This window comes from Camelus bactrianus, chromosome 3, assembly GCF_048773025.1.
Source record: "Camelus bactrianus isolate YW-2024 breed Bactrian camel chromosome 3, ASM4877302v1, whole genome shotgun sequence".
NCBI classification, from domain to species: domain Eukaryota; kingdom Metazoa; phylum Chordata; class Mammalia; order Artiodactyla; family Camelidae; genus Camelus; species Camelus bactrianus.
This window is the reverse complement of record NC_133541.1, coordinates 158697438-158723603: the sequence shown is the minus strand read 5'-3', so window position 1 is coordinate 158723603 and position 26166 is coordinate 158697438.

The window sequence follows — 26166 nt, the reverse complement described above, 5'->3', positions numbered from 1 at the left end:
GAACGGGTTGCAGGAGACACTTTTTCTCTGCTTTCTCAGTCTGTTTCCTGGTGGCGGTTTGAAGTTCCTGCAGTTTTCACTGTCAAACCGAGTTGGAGCTAGTACCTCCCCATATAGATGTAAGGAATGGAGTTTGCAACTGAAAAGAAACTTTGTGTTCCCAACAAGCTAGGTGAAGGACGGCTTTCACACACACATATCTCTCACAACTGAGCAGGTGGAGAGACGTTCGTTCATCTACCACCAAGGAAACGCTTTGCAGGAGACACTTTTTATCTGCTTTCTCAGTTTGTTTCCCAGTGCCGGTTTGAAGTTCCTGCAGTTTTCACTGTAAAACCGTGTTGGAGCTAGTACATCCCCATATATATGTATGGAATTGAGTTTGCAACTGAAAAGAAACTTTGTGTTCCCAACAAGCTAGGTGAAGATCGGCTTTCACACACACTTATCTCTCAGAACTGAGCAAGTGGAGAGACGTTCGTTCATCTAACACCAAGGGAACGGGTTGCAGGAGACACTTTTTCTCTGCTTTCTCAGTCTGTTTCCTAGTGCCGGTTTGAAGTTCCTGCAGTTTTCACTGTAAAACCGAGTTGAAGCTTGTACCTCCCCATATATATGTATGGAAACTAGTTAGCAACTGAAAAGAAACTATGTGTTTCAAACAAGCTAGGTGAAGGACGGCTTTCACACACACTTATCTCTCAGAACTGAGAAAGTGGAGAGACGTTTGTTCATCTAGCACCAATTGAACGGGTTGCAGGAGACACTTTTTCTCTGCTTTCCCAGTCTGTTTCCTAGTGCCGGTTTGATGTTCCTGCAGTTTGCACTGTAAAACCGAGTTGGAGCTAGTACCTCCCCATATATATGTATGGAATGGAGTTGGCAACTGAAAAGAAACTTTGTGTTCCCAACAAGCTAGGTGAAGTTCGGCTTTCAACACACTTATGTCTCAGAACTGAGCAAGTGGAGAGACGTTCGTTCATCTAGCACCAAGGGAACGGGTTGCAGGAGACAGTTTTTCTCTGCTTTCTCAGTCTGTTTTCTAGTGCCGGTTTGAAGTTCCTGCAGTTTTCACTGTCAAACCGAGTTGGAGCTTGTACCTCCCCATATATATGTATGGAATGGAGTTTGCAACTGAAAAGTAACTTTGTTTTCCCAACAACTAGTTGAAGGACGGCTTTCACACACACTTATCTCTCAGAACTGAGCAAGTGGAGAGACGTTCGTTCATCTAGCACCAAGGGAACGGGTTGCAGAAGACACTTTTTCTCTGCTTTCTCAGTCTGTTTCCTAGTGCCGGTTTGAAGTTCCTGCACTTTTCACTGTAAAACCGAGTTGGAACTTGTACCTCCCTATATATATGTATGGAATGGAGTTTGCAACTGAAAAGAAACTTTGTGTTCCCAACAAGCTAGGTGAAGGATGGCTTTCACACACACTTATCTCTCAGAAATTAGCATGTGGACAGACGTTCGTTCATGTAGCACAAATGGAGCGGGTTGCAGGTGACACTTTTTCTCTGCTTTCTCAGTCTGTTTCCTAGTGCCTGTTTGAAGTTCCTGCAGTTTTCACTGTAAAACCGAGTTGGAGCTAGTACCTCCCCATATATATGTATGGAATGGAGTTTGCAACTGAAAAGAAACTTTGTGTTCCCAACAAGCTAGGTGAAGGACGGCTTTCACACACACATATCTCTCAGAACTGAGCAAGAGGAGAGACTTTCGTTCATCTAGCACCAAGGGAACGGGTTGCAGGAGACACTTTTTCCCTGCTTTCTCAGTCTGTTTCCTAGTGCCGGAATGAAGTTCCTGCACTTTTCACTGTAAAACCGAGTTGGAGCTTGTACCTCCCTATATATATGTATGGAATGGAGTTTGCAACGGAAAAGAAACTTTGTGTTCCCAACAAGCTAAGTGAAGGACGGCTTTCACACACACTAATCTCTCAGAACTGAGCAAGTGGAGAGACGTTCGTTCATCTAGCTCCAAGGGAACGGGTTGCAGGAGACACTTATTCTCTGCCTTCTTAGTCTGTTTCCTAGTGCCGGTTTGAAGTTCCTGCAGTTTTCACTGTAAAACCGAGTTGGAGCTAGTACCTCCCCATATATATGTATGGAATGGAGTTTGCAACTGAAAAGAAACTTTGTGTTCCCAACAAGCTAGGTGAAGAATGGCTTTCACACACACTTATCTCTCAGAACTGAGCAACAGGTGAGACGTTCGTTCATCTAGTACCAAGGGAACGGGTTGCAGGAGACACTTTTTCTCTGCTTTCTCAGTCTGTTTCCTAGTGCCGGTTTGAATTTCCTGCAGTTTTCACTGTAAAACCGAGTTGGAGCTAGTACCTCCCCATATATATGTATGGAGTGGAGTTTGCAACTGAAAAGAAAATTTGTGTTCCCATCAAGCTAGGTGAAGGACGGCTTTCACACACACTTATCTCTCAGAACTGAGCATGTGAACAGACGTTCGTTCATGTAGCACCAAGGGAACGGGTTGCAGGAGACACTTTTTCTCTGCTTTCTCAGTCTGTTTCCTAGTGCCGGTTTGAAGTTCCTGCAGTTTTCACTGTAAACCGAGTTGGAGCTAGTACCTCTCCATATATATGTATGGAATGGAGTTTGCAACTGAAAAGAAACTTTGTTTTCCCAACAAGCTAGTTGAAGGACGTCTTTCACACACACTAATCTCTCAGAACTGAGCAAGTGGAGAAACGTTCGTTCATCTAGCAGCAAGGGAACGGGTTGCAGGAGACACTATTTGTATGCTTTCTCAGTCTGTTTCCTAGTGCCGATTTGAAGTTCCTGCAGTTTTCACTGTAAACCGAGTTGGAGCTAGTACCTCCCCATATATATGTATGGAATGGAGTTTGCAACTGAAAAGAAACTTTGTGTTCCCAACAAGCTAGGTGAAGATCGGCTTTCACACACACTTATCTCTCAGAACTGAGCAAGTGGAGAGACGTTCGTTCATCTAGCACCAAGGGAACGTGTTGCAGTAGATACTTTTTCTCTGCTTTCTCAGTCTGTTTCCTAGTGCCGGTATGAAGTTCCTGCAGTTTTCACAGTAAAACCGAGTTGGAGCTAGTACCTCCACATATATATGTATGGAGTGGAGTTTGCAAATGAAAAGAAACTTTTTTTCCCAACAAGCTAGGTGAAGAACGGCTTTCACACACACGAATCTCTCAGAACTGAGCAAGTGGAGAGACGTTCGTTCATCTAGCTCCAAGGGAACGGGTTGCAGGAGACACTTTTTCTCTGCTTTCTCAGTCTGTTTCCTGGTGGCGGTTTGAAGTTCCTGCAGTTTTCACTGTCAAACCGAGTTGGAGCTAGTACCTCCCCATATAGATGTAAGGAATGGAGTTTGCAACTGAAAAGAAACTTTGTGTTCCCAACAAGCTAGGTGAAGGACGGCTTTCACACACACTTATCTCTCACAACTGAGCAGGTGGAGAGACGTTCGTTCATCTACCACCAAGGAAACGCTTTGCAGGAGACACTTTTTATCTGCTTTCTCAGTTTGTTTCCCAGTGCCGCTTTGAAGTTCCTGCAGTTTTCACTGTAAAACCGTGTTGGAGCTAGTACATCCCCATATATATGTATGGAATTGAGTTTGCAACTGAAAAGAAACTTTGTGTTCCCAACAAGCTAGGTGAAGATCGGCTTTCACACACACTTATCTCTCAGAACTGAGCAAGTGGAGAGACGTTCGTTCATCTAACACCAAGGGAACGGGTTGCAGGAGACACTTTTTCTCTGCTTTCTCAGTCTGTTTCCTAGTGCCGGTTTGAAGTTCCTGCAGTTTTCACTGTAAAACCGAGTTGAAGCTTGTACCTCCCCATATATATGTATGGAAACTAGTTAGCAACTGAAAAGAAACTTTGTGTTTCAAACAAGCTAGGTGAAGGACGGCTTTCACACACACTTATCTCTCAGAACTGAGCAAGTGGAGAGACGTTTGTTCATCTAGCACCAATTGAACGGGTTGCAGGAGACACTTTTTCTCTGCTTTCTCAGTCTGTTTCCTAGTGCCGGTATGAAGTTCCTGCAGTTTTCACTGTAAAACTGAGTTGGAGCTTGTACCTCCCCATATATATGTATGGAATGGCGTTTCAACTGAAAAGAAACTTTGTGTTCCCAACAAGCTAGGTGAAGTACGGATTTCACACACACTTATCTCTCAGATCTGAGCAAGTGGAGAGACGTTCGTTCATCTAGCACCAATGGAACGGGTTGCATTAGACACTTTTTCTCTGCTTTCTCAGTCTGTTTCCTATTGCCGGTTTGAAGTTCCTGCAGTTTTCACTGTAAAACAGAATTGGGGCTAGTACCTCCCCATATATATGTATGGAATGGAGTTTGCAACTGAAAAGTAACTTTGTTTTCCCAACAAGCTAGGTGAAGGACGGCTTTCACACACACTTATCTCTCAGAACTGAGCAAGTGGAGAGACGTTCGTTCATCTAGCACCAAGGGAACGGGTTACAGGGGACACTTTTTCTCTGCATTCTGAGTCTGTTTCCTAGTGCCGGTTTGAAGTTCCTGCAGTTTTCACTGTAAAACCGAGTTGGAGCTTGTACCTACCCATATATATGTATGGAATGTAGTTTGCAACTGAAAAGAATCATTGTGTTCCCAACAAGCTAGGTGAAGGACGGCTTTCACACACACTTATCTCTCAGAACTGAGCAAGTGGAGAGACGTTCGTTCATCTAGCACCAAGGGAACGTGTTGCAGTAGATACTTTTTCTCTGCTTTCTCAGTCTGTTTCCTAGTGCCGGTATGAAGTTCCTGCAGTTTTCACTGTAAAACCGAGTTGGAGCTAGTACCTCCCCATATATATGTATGGAGTGGAGTTTGCAAATGAAAAGAAACTTTTTTTCCCAACAAGCTAGGTGAAGAACGGCTTTCACACACACGAATCTCTCAGAACTGAGCAAGTGGAGAGACGTTCGTTCATCTAGCTCCAAGGGAACGGGTTGCAGGAGACACTTTTTCTCTGCTTTCTCAGTCTGTTTCCTGGTGGCGGTTTGAAGTTCCTGCAGTTTTCACTGTCAAACCGAGTTGGAGCTAGTACCTCCCCATATAGATGTAAGGAATGGAGTTTGCAACTGAAAAGAAACTTTGTGTTCCCAACAAGCTAGGTGAAGGACGGCTTTCACACACACTTATCTCTCACAACTGAGCAGGTGGAGAGACGTTCGTTCATCTACCACCAAGGAAACGCTTTGCAGGAGACACTTTTTATCTGCTTTCTCAGTTTGTTTCCCAGTGCCGGTTTGAAGTTCCTGCAGTTTTCACTGTAAATCCGAGTTGGAGCTAGTACATCCCCATATATATGTATGGAATTGAGTTTGCAATTGAAAAGAAACTTTGTGTTCCCAACAAGCTAGGTGAAGATCGGCTTTCACACACACTTATCTCTCAGAACTGAGCAAGTGGAGAGACGTTCGTTCATCTAACACCAAGGGAACGGGTTGCAGGAGACACTTTTTCTCTGCTTTCTCAGTCTGTTTCCTAGTGCCGGTTTGAAGTTCCTGCAGTTTTCACTGTAAAACCGAGTTGAAGCTTGTACCTCCCCATATATATGTATGGAAACTAGTTAGCAACTGAAAAGAAACTTTGTGTTTCAAACAAGCTAGGTGAAGGACGGCTTTCACACACACTTATCTCTCAGAACTGAGCAAGTGGAGAGACGTTTGTTCATCTAGCACCAATTGAACGGGTTGCAGGAGACACTTTTTCTCTGCTTTCTCAGTCTGTTTCCTAGTGCCGGTATGAAGTTCCTGCAGTTTTCACTGTAAAACCGAGTTGGAGCTTGTACCTCCCCATATATATGTATGGAATGGCGTTTCAACTGAAAAGAAACTTTGTGTTCCCAACAAGCTAGGTGAAGTACGGATTTCACACACACTTATCTCTCAGATCTGAGCAAGTGGAGAGACGTTCGTTCATCTAGCACCAAGGGAACGGTTTGCAGGAGACACTTTTTCTCTACTTTCTCAGTCTATTTCCTAGTGCCGGTGTGAATTTCCTGCACTTTTCACTGTAAAATCGAGTTGGAGCTAGTACCTCCCCATATATATGTATGGAATGGACTTTGCAACTGTAAAGAAACTTTGGGTTCCCAACAAGCTAGGTGAAGGACGGCTTTCACACACACTTATCTCTCAGAACGGTGCAAGTGGAGAGACGTTCGTTCATCTAGCACCAAGGGAACGTTTTGCAGGAGACATATTTTCTCTGCTTTCTCAGTCTGTTTCCTAGTGCCGGTTTAAAGTTCCTGCAGTTTTCACTGTAAAACCGAGTTGGAGCTTGTACCTCCCCATATATATGTATGGAATGTAGTTTGCAACTGAAAAGAAACATTGTGTTCCCAACAAGCTAGGTGAAGGACGGCTTTCACACACACTTATCTCTCAGAACTGAGCAAGTGGAGAGACGTTCGTTCATCTAGCACCAAGGGAACGGGTTGCAGGAGACACTTTTTCTCTGCTTTCTCAGTCTGTTTCCTAGTGCCGGTTTGAAGTTCCTGCAGTTTTCACTGTCAAACCGAGTTGGAGCTTGTACCTCCCCATATATATGTATGGAATGGAGTTTGCAACTGAAAAGAAACTTTGTGTTCCCAACAAGCTAGGTGAAGGACGGCTTTCACACACACTTATCTCTCAGAACTGAGCAAGTGGAGAGACGTTCGTTCATCTAGCACCAAAGGAACGGGTTGCAGTAGATACTTTTTCTCTGCTTTCTCAGTCTGTTTCCTAGTGCCGGTTTGAAGTTCCTGCAGTTTTCACTGTAAATCCGAGTTGGAGCTTGTACCTCCCCATATATATATATGGAATGGAGTTTGCAACTGAAAATAAACTTTGTGTTCCCAACAAGCTAGGTGAAGGACGGCTTTCACACACAATTATCTCTCAGAACTGAGCAAGTGGAGAGACGTTCGTTCATCTAGCACCAAGGGAACGGGTTACAGGAGACACTTTTTCTCTGCATTGTGAGTCTGTTTCCTAGTGCCGGTTTGAAGTTCCTGCAGTTTTCACTGTAAAACCGAGTTTGAGTTAGTACCTCCCTATATATATGTATTGAATGGAGTTTGCAACTGAAAAGAAACTTTGTGTTCCCAACAAGGAAGTGAAGGACGGCTTTCACACACAATTATCTCTCAGAACTGAGCAAGTGGAGAGACGTTCGTTCATGTAGCACCAAGAGAACGGTTTGAAGGAGACACTTTTTCTCTGCTTTCTCAGTCTATTTCCTAGTGCCGGTGTGAATTTCCTGCACTTTTCACTGTAAAATCGTGTTGGAGCTAGTACCTCCCCATATATATGTATGGAATGGACTTTGCAACTGTAAAGAAACTTTGGGTTCCCAACAAGCTAGGTGAAGGACGGCTTTCACACACACTTATCTCTCAGAACGGTGCAAGTGGAGAGACGTTCGTTCATCTAGCACCAAGGGAACGTTTTGCATGAGACACATTTTCTCTGCTTTCTCAGTCTGTTTCCTAGTGCCGGTTTGAAGTTCCTGCAGTTTTCACTGTAAAACCGAGTTGGAGCTTGTACCTCCCCATATATATGTATGGAATGTAGTTTGCAACTGAAAAGAAACTTTGTGTTCCCAACAAGCTCGGTGAAGGACGGCTTTCACACAAACTTATCTCTCAGAACTGAGCATGTGGAGAGACGTTCGTTCATCTAGCACCAAGGGAACGGGTTGCAGGAGACACTTTTTCTCTGCTTTCTCAGTCTGTTTGCTAGTGCCGGTTTGAAGTTCCTGCAGTTTTCACTGTAAAACCGAGTTGGAGCTAGAACCTCTCCATATATATGTATGGAATGGAGTTTGCAACTGAAAAGAAACTTTGTGTTCCCAACAAGCTAGGTGAAGGACGGCTTTCACACACACTTATCTCTCAGACCTGAGAAGTGGAGAGACGTACTTTCATCTAGCAGCAAGGGAACGGGTTGCAGGAGACACTTTTTCTCTGCCTTCTTAGTCTCTTTCCTAGTGCCGGTTTGAAGTTCCTGCAGTTTTCACTGTAAAACCGAGTTGGAGCTAGTACCTCCCCATATATATGTATGGAATGGAGTTTGCAACTGAAAAGAAACTTTGTGTTCCCAACAAGCTAGGTGAAGAATGGCTTTCACACACACTTATCTCTCAGAACTGAGCAACAGGTGAGACGTTCGTTCATCTAGTACCAAGGGAACGGGTTGCAGGAGACACTTTTTCTCTGCTTTCTCAGTCTGTTTCCTAGTGCCGGTTTGAATTTCCTGCAGTTTTCACTGTAAAACCGAGTTGGAGCTAGTACCTCCCCATATATATGTATGGAATGGAGTTTGCAACTGAAAAGAAAATTTGTGTTCCCATCAAACTAGGTGAAGGACGGCTTTCACACACACTTATCTCTCAGAACTGAGCAAGTGGAGAGACGTTCGTTCATCTAGAACCAAGGGAACGGGTTGCAGGAGACACTTTTTCTCTGCTTTCTCAGTCTGTTTCCTATTGCCGGATTGAAGTTCCTGCACTTTTCACTGTAAAAGCGAGTTGGAGCTTGTACCTCCCCATATATATGTATGGATTGGAGTTTGCAACTGAAAAGAAACTTTGTGTTCCCAACAAGCTAGGTGAAGGACGGCTTTCACACACACTTATCTCTCAGAAATGAGCATGTGAACAGACGTTCGTTCATGTAGCACCAAGGGAACGGGTTGCAGGAGACACTTTTTCTCTGCTTTCTCAGTCTGTTTCCTAGTGCCGGTTTGAAGTTCCTGCAGTTTTCACTGTAAACCGAGTTGGAGCTAGTACCTCTCCATATATATGTATGGAATGGAGTTTGCAACTGAAAAGAAACTTTGTTTTCCCAACAAGCTAGTTGAAGGACGTCTTTCACACACACTAATCTCTCAGAACTGAGCAAGTGGAGAAACGTTCGTTCATCTAGCAGCAAGGGAACGGGTTGCAGGAGACACTATTTGTATGCTTTCTCAGTCTGTTTCCTAGTGCCGATTTGAAGTTCCTGCAGTTTTCACTGTAAACCGAGCTGGAGCTAGTACCTCCCCATATATATGTATGGAATGGAGTTTGCAACTGAAAAGAAACTTTGTGTTCCCAACAAGCTAGGTGAAGGACGGCTTTCACACACACTTATATCTCAGAACTGAGCAAGTGGAGAGACGTTCGTTCATCTAGCACCAAGGGAACGGGTTGCAGTAGATACTATTTCTCTGCTTTCTCAGTCTGTTTCCTAGTGCCGGTATGAAGTTCCTGCATTTTTCACTGTAAAACCGAGTTGGAGCTAGTACCTCCCCATATATATGTATGGAGTGGAGTTTGCAAATGAAAAGAAACTTTTTTTCCCAACAAGCTAGGTGAAGAACGGCTTTCACACACACGAATCTCTCAGAACTGAGCAAGTGGAGAGACGTTCGTTCATCTAGCTCCAAGGGAACGGGTTGCAGGAGACACTTTTTCTCTGCTTTCTCAGTCTGTTTCCTAGTGGCGGTTTGAAGTTCCTGCAGTTTTCACTGTAAACCGAGTTGGAGCTAGTACCTCTCCATATATATGTATGGAATGGAGTTTGCAACTGAAAAGAAACTTTGTTTTCCCAACAAGCTAGTTGAAGGACGTCTTTCACACACACTTATCTCTCAGAACTGAGCAAGTGGAGAAACGTTCGTTCATCTAGCAGCAAGGGAACGGGTTGCAGGAGAAACTTTTTGTATGCTTTCTCAGTCTGTTTCCTAGTGCCGATTTGAAGTTCCTGCAGTTTTCACTGTAAACCGAGTTGGAGCTAGTACCTCCCCATATATATGTATGGAATGGAGTTTGCAACTGAAAAGAAACTTTGTGTTCCCAACAAGCTGGGTGAAGGACGGCTTTCACACACACTTATCTCTCAGAACTGAGCAAGTGGAGAGACGTTCGTTCATCTAGCACCAAGGGAACGGGTTGCAGTAGATACTTTTTCTCTGCTTTCTCAGTCTGTTTCCTAGTGCCGGTATGAAGTTCCTGCAGTTTTCACTGTAAAACCGAGTTGGAGCTAGTACCTCCCCATATATATGTATGGAGTGGAGTTTGCAAATGAAAAGAAACTTTTTTTCCCAACAAGCTAGGTGAAGAACGGCTTTCACACACACGAATCTCTCAGAACTGAGCAAGTGGAGAGACGTTCGTTCATCTAGCTCCAAGGGAACGGGTTGCAGGAGACACTTTTTCTCTGCTTTCTCAGTCTGTTTCCTAGTGGCGGTTTGAAGTTCCTGCAGTTTTCACTGTAAACCGAGTTGGAGCTAGTACCTCTCCATATATATGTATGGAATGGAGTTTGCAACTGAAAAGAAACTTTGTTTTCCCAACAAGCTAGTTGAAGGACGTCTTTCACACACACTTATCTCTCAGAACTGAGCAAGTGGAGAAACGTTCGTTCATCTAGCAGCAAGGGAACGGGTTGCAGGAGAAACTTTTTGTATGCTTTCTCAGTCTGTTTCCTAGTGCCGATTTGAAGTTCCTGCAGTTTTCACTGTAAACCGAGTTGGAGCTAGTACCTCCCCATATATATGTATGGAATGGAGTTTGCAACTGAAAAGAAACTTTGTGTTCCCAACAAGCTGGGTGAAGGACGGCTTTCACACACACTTATCTCTCAGAACTGAGCAAGTGGAGAGACGTTCGTTCATCTAGCACCAAGGGAACGGGTTGCAGTAGATACTTTTTCTCTGCTTTCTCAGTCTGTTTCCTAGTGCCGGTATGAAGTTCCTGCAGTTTTCACTGTAAAACCGAGTTGGAGCTAGTACCTCCCCATATATATGTATGGAGTGGAGTTTGCAAATGAAAAGAAACTTTTTTTCCCAACAAGCTAGGTGAAGAACGGCTTTCACACACACTAATCTCTCAGAACTGAGCAAGTGGAGAGACGTTCGTTCATCTAGCTCCAAGGGAACGGGTTGCAGGAGACACTTATTCTCTGATTTCTCAGTATGTTTCCTAGTGCCGGTTTGAAGTTCCTGCAGTTTTCACTGTAAAACCGAGTTGGAGCTAGTAGCTCCCCATATAGATGTATGGAATGGAGTTTGCAACTGAAAAGAAACTTTGTGTTCCCAACAAGCTAGGTGAAGGACGGCTTTCACACACACTTATCTCTCAGAACTGAGCAAGTGGAGAGACGTTCGTTCATCTAGCACCAAGGGAACGGGTTGCAGGAGACACTTTTTCTCTGCTTTCTCAGTCTGTTTGCTAGTGCCGGTTTGAAGTTCCTGCAGTTTTCACTGTAAAACCGAGTTGGAGCTAGTACCTCCCCATATATATGTATGGAGTGGAGTTTGCAAATGAAAAGAAACTTTTTTTCCCAACAAGCTAGGTGAAGAACGGCTTTCACACACACGAATCTCTCAGAAATGAGCAAGTGGAGAGACGTTCGTTCATCTAGCTCCAAGGGAACGGGTTGCAGTAGATACTTTTTCTCTGCTTTCTCAGTCTGTTTCCTAGTGCCGGTATGAAGTTCCTGCATTTTTCACTGTAAAACCGAGTTGGAGCTAGTACCTCCCCATATATATGTATGGAATGGAGTTAGCAACTGAAAAGAAACTTTGTGTTCCCAACAAGCTAGGTGAAGGACGGCTTTCACACACACTTATATCTCAGAACTGAGCAAGTGGAGAGACGTTCGTTCATCTAGCACCAAGGGAACGGGTTGCAGTAGATACTTTTTCTCTGCTTTCTCAGTCTGTTTCCTAGTGCCGGTATGAAGTTCCTGCATTTTTCACTGTAAAACCGTGTTGGAGCTAGTACCTCCCCATATATATGTATGGAGTGGAGTTTGCAAATGAAAAGAAACTTTTTTTCCCAACAAGCTAGGTGAAGAACGGCTTTCACACACACGAATCTCTCAGAACTGAGCAAGTGGAGAGACGTTCGTTCATCTAGCTCCAAGGGAACGGGTTGCAGGAGACACTTTTTCTCTGCTTTCTCAGTCTGTTTCCTAGTGGCGGTTTGAAGTTCCTGCAGTTTTCACTGTAAACCGAGTTGGAGCTAGTACCTCTCCATATATATGTATGGAATGGAGTTTGCAACTGAAAAGAAACTTTGTTTTCCCAACAAGCTAGTTGAAGGACGTCTTTCACACACACTTATCTCTCAGAACTGAGCAAGTGGAGAAACGTTCGTTCATCTAGCAGCAAGGGAACGGGTTGCAGGAGAAACTTTTTGTATGCTTTCTCAGTCTGTTTCCTAGTGCCGATTTGAAGTTCCTGCAGTTTTCACTGTAAACCGAGTTGGAGCTAGTACCTCCCCATATATATGTATGGAATGGAGTTTGCAACTGAAAAGAAACTTTGTGTTCCCAACAAGCTGGGTGAAGGACGGCTTTCACACACACATATCTCTCAGAACTGAGCAAGTGGAGAGACGTTCGTTCATCTAGCACCAAGGGAACGGGTTGCAGTAGATACTTTTTCTCTGCTTTCTCAGTCTGTTTCCTAGTGCCGGTATGAAGTTCCTGCAGTTTTCACTGTAAAACCGAGTTGGAGCTAGTACCTCCCCATATATATGTATGGAGTGGAGTTTGCAAATGAAAAGAAACTTTTTTTCCCAACAAGCTAGGTGAAGAACGGCTTTCACACACACTAATCTCTCAGAACTGAGCAAGTGGAGAGACGTTCGTTCATCTAGCTCCAAGGGAACGGGTTGCAGGAGACAATTATTCTCTGATTTCTCAGTATGTTTCCTAGTGCCGGTTTGAATTTCCTGCAGTTTTCACTGTAAAACCGAGTTGGAGCTAGTAGCTCCCCATATAGATGTATGGAATGGAGTTTGCAACTGAAAAGAAACTTTGTGTTCCCAACAAGCTAGGTGAAGGACGGCTTTCACACACACTTATCTCTCAGAACTGAGCAAGTGGAGAGACGTTCGTTCATCTAGCACCAAGGGAACGGGTTGCAGGAGACACTTTTTCTCTGCTTTCTCAGTCTGTTTGCTAGTGCCGGTTTGAAGTTCCTGCAGTTTTCACTGTAAAACCGAGTTGGAGCTAGAACCTCTCCATATATATGTATGGAATGGATTTTGCAACTGAAAAGAAACTTTGTGTTCCCAACAAGCTAGGTGAAGGACGGCTTTCACACACACTTATCTCTCAGACCTGAGAAGTGGAGAGACGTACTTTCATCAAGCAGCAAGGGAACGGGTTGCAGGAGACACTTTTTCTCTGCCTTCTTAGTCTGTTTCCTAGTGCCGGTTTGAAGTTCCTGCAGTTTTCACTGTAAAACCGAGTTGGAGCTAGTACCTCCCCATATATATGTATGGAATGGAGTTTGCAACTGAAAAGAAACTTTGTGTTCCCAACAAGCTAGGTGAAGAATGGCTTTCACACACACTTATCTCTCAGAACTGAGCAACAGGTGAGACGTTCGTTCATCTAGTACCAAGGGAACGGGTTGCAGGAGACACTTTTTCTCTGCTTTCTCAGTCTGTTTCCAAGTGCCGGTTTGAATTTCCTGCAGTTTTCACTGTAAAACCGAGTTGGAGCTAGTACCTCCCCATATATATGTATGGAGTGGAGTTTGCAACTGAAAAGAAAATTTGTGTTCCCATCAAGCTAGGTGAAGGACGGCTTTCACACACAATTATCTCTCAGAACTGAGCAAGTGGAGAGACGTTCGTTCATTTAGAACCAAGGGAACGGGTTGCAGGAGACACTTTTTCTCTGCTTTCTCAGTCTGTTTCCTATTGCCGGATTGAAGTTCCTGCACTTTTCACTGTAAAAGCGAGTTGGAGCTTGTACCTACCCATATATATGTATGGATTGGAGTTTGCAACTGAAAAGAAACTTTGTGTTCCCAACAAGCTAGGTGAAGGACGGCTTTCACACACACTTATCTCGCAGAAATGAGCATGTGAACAGACGTTCGTTCATGTAGCACCAAGGGAACGGTTTGCAGGAGACACTTTTTCTCTGCTTTCTTAGTCTGTTTCCTAGTGCCGGTTTGAAGTTCCTGCAGTTTTCACTGTAAACCGAGTTGGAGCTAGTACCTCTCCATATATATGTATGGAATGGAGTTTGCAACTGAAAAGAAACTTTGTTTTCCCAACAAGCTAGTTGAAGGACGTCTTTCACACACACTAATCTCTCAGAACTGAGCAAGTGGAGAAACGTTCGTTCATCTAGCAGCAAGGGAACGGGTTGCAGGAGACACTATTTGTATGCTTTCTCAGTCTGTTTCCTAGTGCCGATTTGAAGTTCCTGCAGTTTTTACTGTAAACCGAGTTGGAGCTAGTACCTCCCCATATATATGTATGGAATGGAGTTTGCAACTGAAAAGAAACTTTGTGTTCCCAACAAGCTAGGTGAAGGACGGCTTTCACACACACTTATCTCTCAGAACTGAGCAAGTGGAGAGACGTTCGTTCATCTAGCACCAAGGGAACGTGTTGCAGTAGATACTTTTTCTCTGCTTTCTCAGTCTGTTTCCTAGTGCCGGTATGAAGTTCCTGCAGTTTTCACTGTAAAACCGAGTTGGAGCTTGTACCTCCCCATATATATGTATGGAGTGGAGTTTGCAAATGAAAAGAAACTTTTTTTCCCAACAAGCTAGGTGAAGAACGGCTTTCACACACACGAATCTCTCAGAACTGAGCAAGTGGAGAGACGTTCGTTCCTCTAGCTCCAAGGGAACGGGTTGCAGGAGACACTTTTTCTCTGCTTTCTCAGTCTGTTTCCTGGTGGCGGTTTCAAGTTCCTGCAGTTTTCACTGTAAACCGAGTTGGAGCTAGTACCTCTCCATATATATGTATGGAATGGAGTTTGCAACTGAAAAGAAACTTTGTTTTCCCAACAAGCTAGTTGAAGGACGTCTTTCACACACACTTATCTATCAGAACTGAGCAAGTGGAGAAACGTTCGTTCATCTAGCAGCAAGGGAACGGGTTGCAGGAGACACTTTTTGTATGCTTTCTCAGTCTGTTTCCTAGTGCCGATTTGAAGTTCCTGCAGTTTTCACTGTAAACCGAGTTGGAGCTTGTACCTCCCCATATATATGTATGGAATGGAGTTTGCAACTGAAAAGAAACTTTGTGTTCCCAACAAGCTAGTTGAAGGACGGCTTTCACACACACTTATCTCTCAGAACTGAGCAAGTGGAGAGACGTTCGTTCATCTAGCACCAAGGGAACGGGTTGCAGTAGATACTTTTTCTCTGCTTTCTCAGTCTGTTTCCTAGTGCCGGTATGAAGTTCCTGCAGTTTTCACTGTAAAACCGAGTTGGAGCTAGTACCTCCCCATATATATGTATGGAGTGGAGTTTGCAAATGAAAAGAAACTTTTTTTCCCAACAAGCTAGGTGAAGAACGGCTTTCACACACACTAATCTCTCAGAACTAAGCAAGTGGAGAGACGTTCGTTCATCTAGCTCCAAGGGAACGGGTTGCAGGAGACACTTTTTCTCTGTTTCTCAGTCTTTTTCCTAGGGCCGGTTTGAAGTTCCTGCAGTTTTCACTGTAAAACCGATTTGGATCTAGGACCTCCCCATATATATGTATGGATTGGAGTTTGCAACTGAAAAGAAACTTTGTGTTCCCAACAAGCTATTTGAAGGACGGCTTTCACACACACTTATCTCTCAGAACTGAGCAAGTGGAGAGACGTTCGTTCATCTAGCACCAAGGGAACGGGTTGCAGGAGACACTTTTTCTCTGCTTTCTCAGTCTGTTTCCTAGTGCCGGTTTGATGTTCCTGCAGTTTTCACTGTAAAACCGAGTTGGAGCTAGTACCTCCCCATATATATGTATGGAATGGAGTTGGCAACTGAAAAGAAACTTTGTGTTCCCAACAAGCTAGGTGAAGGACGGCTTTCACACACACTTATCTCTCAGAACTGAGCAAGTGGAGAGACGTTCGTTCATCTAGCACCAAGGGAACGGATTGCAGGACACACTTTTTCTCTGCTTTCTCAGTCTGTTTCCTAGTGCCTCTTTGAAGTTCCTCCAATTTTCACTGTAAAACCGAGTTGGAGCTAGTACCTCCCCATATATATGTATGGAATGGAGTTGGCAACTGAAAAAATACTTTGTGTTCCCTACAAGCTAGGTGAAGGACGGCTTTCACACACACTTATTTCTCAGAACTGAGCAAGTGGAGAGACGTTCGTTCATCTAGCACCAAGGGAACGGGTTGCAGGAGACACTTTTTCCCTGCTTTCTCAGTCTGTTTCCAAGTGCCGGAATGAAGTTCCTGCACTTTTCACTGTAAAACCGAGTTGGAGCTTGTACCTCCCTATATATATGTATGGAATGGAGTTTGCAACTGAAAAGAAACTTTGTGTTCCCAACAAGCTAGGTGAAGGACGGCTTTCACACACACTTATCTCTCAGAAATGAGCATGTGGACAGACGTTCGTTCATGTAGCACAAATGGAGCGCCTTGCAGGGGACACTTTTTCTCTGGTTTCTCAGTATGTTTCCTAGTGCCAGTTTGTAGTTCCTTCAGTTTACACTGTAAAGCCGAGTTGGAGCTAGTACCTACCCTTATATATGTATGGAGTGGAGTTTGCATCTGAAAAGAAACTTTGTGTTCCCAACAAGCTAGGTGAAGGACGGCTTTCACACACACTTTTATCTCAGACCTGAGCATGTGGAGAGACGTTCGTTCATCTAGCACAAAAGGAACGGTTTGCAGGAGACACTTTTTCTCTGCTTTCTCAGTCTGTTTCCTAGTGCCGGTTTGAAGTTCCTGCAGTTTTCACTGTAAAACTGATTTGGAGCTAGTACCACCCCATATATATGTATGGAGTGGAGTTTGCAACTGAAAAGAAACTTTGGTTCCCAACAAGCTAGGTGAAGTACGGCTTTCACACACACTTATCTCTCAGAACTGAGCAAGTGGAGAGACGTTCGTTCATCTAGCAGCAAGGGAACGGGTTGCAGGAGACACTTTTTGTCTGCTTTCTCAGTCTGTTTCCTAGTGCCGATTTCAAGTTCCTGCAGTTTTCACTGTAAAACCGAGTTGGAGCTAGAACCTCCCCATATATATGTATGGAATGGAGTTTGCACCTGAAAAGAAACTTTGTGTTCCCAACAAGCTAGGTGAAGGACGGCTTTCACACGCACTTATCTCTCAGAACTGAGCAAGTGGAGAGACTTTCGTTCATATAGCACCAAGGGAACGGGTTGCAGGAGACAGTATTTCTCTGCTTTCTCAGTATGTTTCCAAGTGCCGGTTTGAAGTTCCTGCACTTTTCACTGTAAAACCGTGTTGAAGCTAGTACCTCCCCATATATATGTATGGAATGGGGTTTGCAACTGAAAAGAAACTTTGTGTTTACCCACGCTAGGTGAAGAATGGCTTTCACACACACTTATCTCTCAGAACTGAGCAAGTGGTGAGACTTTCGTTCATCTAGCTCCAAGGGAACGGGTTGCAGGAGACACATTTTCTCTGCTTTCTCAGTGTTTTTCCTTGTGCCGTTTTGAAGTTCCTGCAGTTTTCACTATAAAACCGAGTTGGAGCTGATTCCTCCCCATATATATGTATGGAATGGAGTTTGCAACTGAAAACAATCTTTGTGTTCCCAACAAGCTACGTGAAGGACTGCTTTCACACACACTTATCTCTCAGAACTGAGCAAGTGGAGAGACGTTCGTTCATCTAGCACAAAAAAGAACGTGTTGCAGGACACACTTTTTCTCTGCTTTCTCAGTCTGTTTCCTAGTGCCGGATTGAAGTTCCTGCAGTTTGCACTGTAAAACCGAGTTGGAGCTAGTACCTCCCCATATATATGTATGGAATGGAGTTGGCAACTGAAAAGAAACTTTGTGTTCCCAACAAGCTAGGTGAAGGACGGCTTTCACACACACTTATCTCTCAGAACTGAGCAAGTGGAGAGACGTTCGTTCATCTAGCACCAAGGGAACGGATTGCAGGACACACTTTTTCTCTGCTTTCTCAGTCTGTTTCCTAGTGCCTCTTTGAAGTTCCTCCAATTTTCTCTGTAAAACCGAGTTTGAGCTAGTACCTCCCCATATATATGTATGGAATGGAGTTGGCAACTGAAAAAATACTTTGTGTTCCCTACAAGCTAGGTGAAGGACGGCTTTCACACACACTTATTTCTCAGAACTGAGCAAGTGGAGAGACGTTCGTTCATCTAGCACAAAAGGAACGGTTTGCAGGAGACACTTTTTCTCTGCTTTCTCAGTCTGTTTCCTAGTGCCGGTTTGAAGTTCCTGCAGTTTTCACTGTAAAACTGATTTGGAGCTAGTACCACCCCATATATATGTATGGAGTGGAGTTTGCAACTGAAAAGAAACTTTGGTTCCCAACAAGCTAGGTGAAGTACGGCTTTCACACACACTTATCTCTCAGAACTGAGCAAGTGGAGAGACGTTCGTTCATCTAGCAGCAAGGGAACGGGTTGCAGGAGACACTTTTTGTCTGCTTTCTCAGTCTGTTTCCTAGTGCCGATTTCAAGTTCCTGCAGTTTTCACTGTAAAACCGAGTTGGAGCTAGAACCTCCCCATATATATGTATGGAATGGAGTTTGCACCTGAAAAGAAACTTTGTGTTCCCAACAAGCTAGGTGAAGGACGGCTTTCACACGCACTTATCTCTCAGAACTGAGCAAGTGGAGAGACTTTCGTTCATATAGCACCAAGGGAACGGGTTGCAGGAGACAGTATTTCTCTGCTTTCTCAGTATGTTTCCAAGTGCCGGTTTGAAGTTCCTGCACTTTTCACTGTAAAACCGTGTTGAAGCTAGTACCTCCCCATATATATGTATGGAATGGGGTTTGCAACTGAAAAGAAACTTTGTGTTTACCCACGCTAGGTGAAGAATGGCTTTCACACACACTTATCTCTCAGAACTGAGCAAGTGGTGAGACTTTCGTTCATCTAGCTCCAAGGGAACGGGTTGCAGGAGACACATTTTCTCTGCTTTCTCAGTGTTTTTCCTTGTGCCGTTTTGAAGTTCCTGCAGTTTTCACTATAAAACCGAGTTGGAGCTGATTCCTCCCCATATATATGTATGGAATGGAGTTTGCAACTGAAAACAATCTTTGTGTTCCCAACAAGCTACGTGAAGGACTGCTTTCACACACACTTATCTCTCAGAACTGAGCAAGTGGAGAGACGTTCGTTCATCTAGCACAAAAAAGAACGTGTTGCAGGACACACTTTTTCTCTGCTTTCTCAGTCTGTTTCCTAGTGCCGGATTGAAGTTCCTGCAGTTTGCACTGTAAAACCGAGTTGGAGCTAGTACCTCCCCATATATATGTATGGAATGGAGTTGGCAACTGAAAAGAAACTTTGTGTTCCCAACAAGCTAGGTGAAGGACGGCTTTCACACACACTTATCTCTCAGAACTGAGCAAGTGGAGAGACGTTCGTTCATCTAGCACCAAGGGAACGGATTGCAGGACACACTTTTTCTCTGCTTTCTCAGTCTGTTTCCTAGTGCCTCTTTGAAGTTCCTCCAATTTTCTCTGTAAAACCGAGTTGGAGCTAGTACCTCCCCATATATATGTATGGAATGGAGTTGGCAACTGAAAAAATACTTTGTGTTCCCTACAAGCTAGGTGAAGGACGGCTTTCACACACACTTATTTCTCAGAACTGAGCAAGTGGAGAGACGTTCGTTCATCTAGCACCAAGGGAACGGGTTGCAGGAGACACTTTTTCCCTGCTTTCTCAGTCTGTTTCCAAGTGCCGGAATGAAGTTCCTGCACTTTTCACTGTAAAACCGAGTTGGAGCTTGTACCTCCCTATATATATGTATGGAATGGAGTTTGCAACTGAAAAGAAACTTTGTGTTCCCAACAAGCTAGGTGAAGGACGGCTTTCACACACACTTATCTCTCAGAAATGAGCATGTGGACAGACGTTCGTTCATGTAGCACAAATGGAGCGCCTTGCAGGAGACACTTTTTCTCTGCTTTCTCAGTCTGTTTCCTAGTGCCGGTTTGAAGTTCCTGCAGTTTTCACTGTAAAACTGATTTGGAGCTAGTACCACCCCATATATATGTATGGAGTGGAGTTTGCAACTGAAAAGAAACTTTGTGTTCCCAACAAGCTAGGTGAAGTACGGCTTTCACACACACTTATCTCTCAGAACTGAGCAAGTGGAGAGACGTTCGTTCATCTAGCAGCAAGGGAACGGGTTGCAGGAGACACTTTTTGTCTGCTTTCTCAGTCTGTTTCCTAGTGCCGATTTCAAGTTCCTGCAGTTTTCACTGTAAAACCGAGTTGGAGCTAGAACCTCCCCATATATATGTATGGAATGGAGTTTGCACCTGAAAAGAAACTTTGTGTTCCCAACAAGCTAGGTGAAGGACGGCTTTCACACGCACTTATCTCTCAGAACTGAGCAAGTGGAGAGACTTTCGTTCATATAGCACCAAGGGAACGGGTTGCAGGAGACACTATTTCTCTGCTTTCTCAGTATGTTTCCAAGTGCCGGTTTGAAGTTCCTGCACTTTTCACTGTAAAACCGGGTTGAAGCTAGTACCTCCCCATATATATGTATGGAATGGGGTTTGCAACTGAAAAGAAACTTTGTGTTTACCCACGCTAGGTGAAGAATGGCTTTCACACACACTTATCTCTCAGAACTGAGCAAGTGGTGAGACTTTCGTTCATCTAGCTCCAAGGGAACGGGTTGCAGGAGACACTTTTTCTCTGCTTTCTCAGTGTTTTTCCTTGTGCCGTTTTGAAGTTCCTGCAGTTTTCACTATAAAACCGAGTTGGAGCTGATTCCTCCCCATATATATGTATGGAATGGAGTTTGCAACTGAAAACAATCTTTGTGTTCCCAACAAGCTACGTGAAGGACTGCTTTCACACACACTTATCTCTCAGAACTGAGCAAGTGGAGAGACGTTCGTTCATCTAGCACAAAAAAGAACGTGTTGCAGGACACACATTTTCTCTGCTTTCTCAGTCTGTTTCCTAGTGCCGGATTGAAGTTCCTGCACTTTTCACTGTAAAACCGAGTTGGAGCTTGTACCTCCCCGTATATATGTATGGAATGGAGTTTGCAACTGAAAAGAAACTTTGTGTTCCCAACAAGCTAGGTGAAGGACGGCTTTCACACACACTTATCTCTCAGAAATGAGCATGTGGACAGACGTTCGTTCATGTAGCACAAATGGATCGATTTGCAGGGGACACTTTTTCTCTGGTTTCTCAGTATGTTTCCTAGTGCCAGTTTGTAGTTCCTTCAGTTTTCACTGTAAAACCGAGTTGGAGCTAGTACCTACCCTTATATATGTATGGAGTGGAATTTTCATCTGAAAAGAAACTTTGTGTTCCCAACAAGCTAGGTGAAGTACGGCTTTCACACACACATATCTCTCAGAACTGAGCAAGTGGAGAGACGTTCGTTCACCTTCACAAATGGAGCTGGATGCAGGAGACACTTTTTCTCTGCTTTCTCAGTCTGTTTCCTAGTGCCGGATTGAAGTTCCTGCAGTTTTCACTGTAAAACCGTGTTGGAGCTTGTACCTCCCTATATATATGTATGGAATGGAGTTTGCAACTGAAAAGAAACTTTGTGTTCCCAAGAAGCTAGGTGAAGGACGGCTTTCACACACAATTATCTCTCAGAAATGAGCAGGTGGACAGACGTTCGTTCATGTAGCACAAATGGAGCGGGTTGCAGGAGACACTTTTTTTCTGCTTTATCAGTCTGTTTCCTAGTGCCGGTTTGAAGTTCCTGCAGTTTTCACTGTAAAACCGAGTTGGAGCTAGTACCCCCCCATATATATGTATTGAAAGGAGTTTGCAACTGAAAAGAAACTTTGTGTTCCCAACAAGCAAGGTGAAGTTCGGCTTTCACACACACTTATGTCTCAGAACTGAGCAAGTGGAGAGACGTTCGTTCATCTAGCACCAAGGGAACGGGTTGCAGGAGACACTTTTTCTCTGCTTTCTCAGTCTGTTTCCTAGTGCCGGTTTGAAGTTCCTGCAGTTTTCACTGTCAAACCGAGTTGGAGCTTGTACCTCCCCATATATATGTATGGAATGGAGTTTGCAACTGAAAAGTAACTTTGTTTTCTCAACAATCTAGTTGAAGGACGGCTTTCACACACACTTATCTCTCAGAACTTAGCAAGTGGAGAGACGTTCGTTCATCTAACACCAAGGGAACGGGTTGCAGGAGACACTTTTTCTCTGCTTTCTCAGTCTCTTTCCTAGTGCCGGTTTGAAGTTCCTGTAGTTTTCACTGTAAAACCGAGTTGGAGCTAGTACCTCCCCATATATATGTATGGAATGGAGTTTGCAACCTAAAAGAAACTTTGTGTTCCCAACAAGCTAGGTGAAGGACGGCTTTCACACACACTTATCTCTCAGACCTGAGAATTGGAGAGACGTACTTTCATCTAGCAACAAGGGAACGGGTTGCAGGAGACACTTTTTCTCTGCTTTCTCAGTCTCTTTCCTAGTGCCGGTTTGAAGTTCCTGCAGTTTTCACTGTAAAACCGAGTTGGAGCTAGTACCTCCCCATATATATGTATGGAATGGAGTTTGCAACTGAAAAGAAACTTTGTGTTCCCAACAAGCTAGGTGAAGAATGGCTTTCACACACACTTATCTCTCAGAACTGAGCAAGAGGTGAGACGTTCGTTCATCTAGTACCAAGGGAACGGGTTGCAGGAGACACTTTTTCTCTGCTTTCCCAGTCTGTTTCCTAGTGCCGGTTTGAAGTTCCTGCAGTTTTCACTGTAAAACAGAGTTGGAGCTAGTACCTCCCCATATATATGTATGGAATGGAGTTTGCAACTGAAAAGAAACTTTGTGTTCCCAACAAGCTAGGTGAAGGACGGATTTCACACACACTTATCTCTCAGAACTGAGCAAGAGGTGAAACGTTCGTTCATCTAGCAGCAAGGGAACGGGTTGCAGGAGACACTTTCTGTATGCTTTCTCAGTCTGTTTCCTAGTGCCGATTTGAAGTTCCTGCAGTTTTCACTGTAAACCGAGTTGGAGCTAGTACCTCCCCATATATATGTATTGAATGGAGTTTGCAACTGAAAAGAAACTTTGTGTTCCCAACAAGCTAGGTGAAGGACGGCTTTCACACACATTTATCTCTCAGAACTGAGCAAGTGGAGAGACGTTCGTTCATCTAGCACCAAGGGAACGGGTTGCAGTAGATACTTTTTCTCTGCTTTCTCAGTCTGTTTCCTAGTGCCGGTATGAAGTTCCTGCAGTTTTCACTGTAAAACCGAGTTGGAGCTAGTACCTCCCCATATATATGTATGGAGTGGAGTTTGCAAATGAAAAGAAACTTTTTTCCCCAACAAGCTAGGTGAAGAACGGCTTTCACACACACTAATCTCTCAGAACTGAGCAAGTGGAGAGACGTTCGTTCATCTAGCTCCAAGGGAACGGGTTGCAGGAGACACTTTTTCTCTGCTTTCTCAGTCTGTTTCCTAGTGGCGGTTTGAAGTTCCTGCAATTTTCACTGTAAACCGAGTTGGAGCTAGTACCTCTCCATATATATGTATGGAAAGGAGTTTGCAACTGAAAAGAAACTTTGTGTTCCCAACAAGCTAGGTGAAGGATGGCTTTCACACACACTTTTCTCTCAGAACTGAGCAAGTGGATAGACGTTCATTCATCTAGCATCAAGGGAACGGGTTGCAGGATACACTTTTTCTGTGCTTTCTAATTCTGTTTCCTAGTGCCGGTTTGAAGTTCCTGCAGTTTTCACTGTCAAACCGAGTTGGAGCTTGTACCTCCCCGTATATATGTATGGAATGGAGTTTGCAACTGAAAAGAAACTTTGTGTTCCCAACAAGCTAGGTGAAGGACGGCTTTCACACACACTTATCTCTCAGAAATGAGCATGTGGACAGACGTTCGTTCATGTAGCACAAATGGATCGATTTGCAGGGGACACTTTTTCTCTGGTTTCTCAGTATGTTTCCTAGTGCCAGTTTGTAGTTCCTTCAGTTTTCACTGTAAAACCGAGTTGGAGCTAGTACCTACCCTTATATATGTATGGAGTGGAGTTTTCATCTGAAAAGAAACTTTGTGTTCCCAACAAGCTAGGTGAAGTACGGCTTTCACACACACATATCTCTCAGAACTGAGCAAGTGGAGAGACGTTCGTTCACCTTCACAAATGGAGCTGGATGCAGGAGACACTTTTTCTCTGCTTTCTCAGTCTTTTTCCTAGGGCCGGTTTGAAGTTCCTGCAGTTTTCACTGTAAAACCGATTTGGATCTAGGACCTCCCCATATATATGTATGGATTGGAGTTTGCAACTGAAAAGAAACTTTGTGTTCCCAACAAGCTATTTGAAGGACGGCTTTCAAACACACTAATCTCTCAGAACTGAGCAAGTGGAGAGACGTTCGTTCATCTAGCACCAAGGGAACGGGTTGCAGGAGACACTTTTTCTCTGCTTTCTCAGTCTGTTTCCTAGTGCCGGTTTGATGTTCCTGCAGTTTGCACTGTAAAACCGAGTTGGAGCTAGTACCTCCCCATATATATGTATGGAATGGAGTTGGCAACTGAAAAGAAACTTTGTGTTCCCAACAAGCTAGGTGAAGGACGGCTTTCACACACACTTATCTCTCAGAACTGAGCAAGTGGAGAGACGTTCGTTCATCTAGCACCAAGGGAACGGATTGCAGGACACACTTTTTCTCTGCTTTCTCAGTCTGTTTCCTAGTGCCTCTTTGAAGTTCCTCCAATTTTCACTGTAAAACCGAGTTGGAGCTAGTACCTCCCCATATATATGTATGGAATGGAGTTGGCAACTGAAAAAATACTTTGTGTTCCCTACAAGCTAGGTGAAGGACGGCTTTCACACACACTTATTTCTCAGAACTGAGCAAGTGGAGAGACGTTCGTTCATCTAGCACCAAGGGAACGGGTTGCAGGAGACACTTTTTCCCTGCTTTCTCAGTCTGTTTCCAAGTGCCGGAATGAAGTTCCTGCACTTTTCACTGTAAAACCGAGTTGGAGCTTGTACCTCCCTATATATATGTATGGAATGGAGTTTGCAACTGAAAAGAAACTTTGTGTTCCCAACAAGCTAGGTGAAGGACGGCTTTCACACACACTTATCTCTCAGAAATGAGCATGTGGACAGACGTTCGTTCATGTAGCACAAATGGAGCGCCTTGCAGGGGACACTTTTTCTCTGGTTTCTCAGTATGTTTCCTAGTGCCAGTTTGTAGTTCCTTCAGTTTACACTGTAAAGCCGAGTTGGAGCTAGTACCTACCCTTATATATGTATGGAGTGGAGTTTGCATCTGAAAAGAAACTTTGTGTTCCCAACAAGCTAGGTGAAGGACGGCTTTCACACACACTTATATCTCAGACCTGAGCATGTGGAGAGACGTTCGTTCATCTAGCACAAAAGGAACGGTTTGCAGGAGACACTTTTTCTCTGCTTTCTCAGTCTGTTTCCTAGTGCCGGTTTGAAGTTCCTGCAGTTTTCACTGTAAAACTGATTTGGAGCTAGTACCACCCCATATATATGTATGGAGTGGAGTTTGCAACTGAAAAGAAACTTTGTGTTCCCAACAAGCTAGGTGAAGTACGGCTTTCACACACACTTATCTCTCAGAACTGAGCAAGTGGAGAGACGTTCGTTCATCTAGCAGCAAGGGAACGGGTTGCAGGAGACACTTTTTGTCTGCTTTCTCAGTCTGTTTCCTAGTGCCGATTTCAAGTTCCTGCAGTTTTCACTGTAAAACCGAGTTGGAGCTAGAACCTCCCCATATATATGTATGGAATGGAGTTTGCACCTGAAAAGAAACTTTGTGTTCCCAACAAGCTAGGTGAAGGACGGCTTTCACACGCACTTATCTCTCAGAACTGAGCAAGTGGAGAGACTTTCGTTCATATAGCACCAAGGGAACGGGTTGCAGGAGACACTATTTCTCTGCTTTCTCAGTATGTTTCCAAGTGCCGGTTTGAAGTTCCTGCACTTTTCACTGTAAAACCGGGTTGAAGCTAGTACCTCCCCATATATATTTATGGAATGGGGTTTGCAACTGAAAAGAAACTTTGTGTTTACCCACGCTAGGTGAAGAATGGCTTTCACACACACTTATCTCTCAGAACTGAGCAAGTGGTGAGACTTTCGTTCATCTAGCTCCAAGGGAACGGGTTGCAGGAGACACTTTTTCTCTGCTTTCTCAGTGTTTTTCCTTGTGCCGTTTTGA